Source organism: Apteryx rowi, unplaced genomic scaffold (assembly GCF_003343035.1).
Source record: "Apteryx rowi isolate R43461 unplaced genomic scaffold, aptRow1 scaffold_790, whole genome shotgun sequence".
NCBI classification, from domain to species: Eukaryota; Metazoa; Chordata; class Aves; order Apterygiformes; family Apterygidae; genus Apteryx; species Apteryx rowi.
The window spans coordinates 108,076-110,712 of NW_020451083.1; positions in this window are offsets into that span (position 1 = coordinate 108,076).

A 2,637-nucleotide genomic window follows, 5' to 3' on the forward strand; every position below is an offset into this window, starting at 1 on the left:
CCACAAAAGTGTGAGCATGGAGTCTCTCGCAGGCATGGCTCAGAAGACATTTGGATTCAACACATGCGGGCTGCATGTCTATGCCCAAAATAAATTGGAAATTTAAAAATGAAGATCAGTACAAATAAAACATACCTTCATTATTTCTAAAGGGAACGTGTTTCTGCATGTGCTCCTCAGGCAAATTTCTTGAGTCCAAGCAAAGGATGTAATGGTACTTTCTGAAAGGAGCTGTCATTCAGGCACTTCTCCCTCTTTGCTGTTGGCTCCCTGATGAAAAATATATTTGTGTTTGGGGAGGAAGAGGCAATTTATGTATTTGTACAAGGTTGGGTTCATTACTTTCTGCTGGCAATGAGTCTCTTCCACATTCAGGGGTGTGCAGGCCTGTTTATCACCACTTTCACAAGACTCTGCCCACGGCCAGCGACTAAAGGCCTGTGAACCTCCGGATAGAGTTGAGCCCTGGGAAGCTGAAAACTGTGTGGAGGACTTTGGGCATCTTAAAATCAACAGCTCAGGAAAAGCATCCAGAAGCCAAACTATTGAGATGAGCTTTCAGAGAGAACAAGCGACTCAATACGGAAGAATCTCCCTGCAAGCCCATGGGGACTTTCTCACAAACTCTCCTCAGGCCCTGATGTACAGCAAATGACGAGAATAACTTCAACTCAAATACTGCAAACCTTTGAAGAGTGGTGTTTCTGCACTTTCATAGCAGAGAATCCACTTCCAGAGAACTCAGATGAAGAGAACAGCTATTTATAGTGATGCAGGTGCAATTCAACTTTGAAGCAAATATAATTCCAGTGCTGGTAGAGCTTCACCTGGCTCAGGAGCTCTCACTTCTGTCAGAGACTTGCAATGGACACCTTGCTGGGAGGGCCAAGGGAGAGCTGTTTGGGGGGAACAGGATCTCCTTGCTTCCTCTCCCAGAGCTTTCCTGGTACTGCCTGTTCTGGAGAGCACTGGGGAGCAGTTCAGCCCAGAGCAGAGATGAAATGGGACCTACTGCTGCCGCTGCATTTCCCCATGCACCAGCACGACTGACCTTACCACCTTCCCCCAGACCTCCGGGGCATGGGGCTGCTTCTCCCCGCAAGGCTCATAACAGGCATGCTCCTAGCTGAAGGGTGGCAGTGGGAAGGGGAGAAAGCAACGCCGCAGGTTTGCCAGGGATTTCACTAGAAACGTTACGGAAGAAACGTATTGGGCCTGCACCAATCCCCATTGCAAAGTGACTGCCCCCAATTCCTGCTGCTCCTGAGGAAGGGAGCACACGCATGGCCCCAGGGGTTCACCTGCATGAAGGGGAGCACGCGTAGCCCCCCCGTGGGGGCTCATCTGTGCAGACAGTCCCCCGCATCCTGGGGGTGACGAGGTGCCAGGCACACTGCAACAGGGAAGGGGGCTCTCCGTGGGGTTTCATAGCATCGAGTTTCTTCTTGGAAGGGCCGGAGCAGAAGCAGCAGGAGGGCCGCAGCCGAGCGGGGCTGAGCCTCGGCCAAGCTCCCCAAAGGCGAGCGAGCCCGGGCGCTGCGGGCCGGGGCGCCCCGTGCCGGGCGGGCGGCGGGCCAGGGAAGGCGGCTCCCGCTCCCCGCGGCAGATCTCCGCCACCGCAGGCAGGCAGCGGAGGGGCGCGGAGCCTCCCCCGACCCGCGGTTCACAAAGAGCGAGCAGAGCAGGCCCCTTTAGCCAAACGAAACGAAACGAAATAAAAACACCCAAACGAACAAAAAAACCCAAACCCTCCCTTTCCCTTGTCTTGCGAAAAGGTTACCCGAAGCAAACGAAAAGCACAGACTGGAGGTTTTTGTGCTGCCAAACGCACTGACCGTTTGCACTCTGGCCGCGGAGCTGCTGCCCCGCTCCTCGGCGCGGTGCGAGCCTGGCCCCGCAGCCCCGCCGGGCCGGCGCACAAAGCCGGGAGCCCCGGGAGCAGGTTGGGGGGAAAGGCCAGGAAACAACGACTTTTGCCACCGAGCCGCTGCGCTGCCGCGGAGCCGACGGCGGGATGAGCGGCTTCCTGCTCGCCCCGGCCGCGGGCGGAGGCGGCGGCGCGGAGCCGCGGCGCGCTGGTCCCCGGCGAGCGGCTGCGCCTCGGAGCGGCTCCGCAGCGCCCGCAGAAACACGCCTAGGAACAACGCGGCCCCTGGAAAAGAGACAAGAGTTGTCCAGACCWAAACACTCGTCAAACACACTGAAAAGATTGAATTATTTATTTCCTCTAGGGACTCCTGTAACCATTCATTTTTAATAGGCTCTAATTAAGAGTTCCCCGGCGGGTTTTACTTCTGTAAATATTTCAGCTGAGCTCSGGTTCCAGGCAAATGCTCCAGGGCAAAATTTCGAGGCGCGCACGTTTAACCCGCTCCCCGCCCCGCCGGCCAGGGGAAACCTCCTGCGCGGAGAGGCAACAAGTGGCCGGTGGGACCCGCAGCGCCGCGGCCCGCAGCACCGTCCAGCCCCAGCGCCTTCCCAGCCCGGCTCCCCCCTTTCTTTGCCAGAAGAAAGTCAGCTCGAAGGTGCCCTCGTTTCTCCCGCTCCCTCTGAAAACAAAACACCACGGGGCGATTCCGGCAGAAACCCTGCCGAAAAGCGACGGGCGGGTGGCGGCTGCTCGGCCCGGCGCAGAGC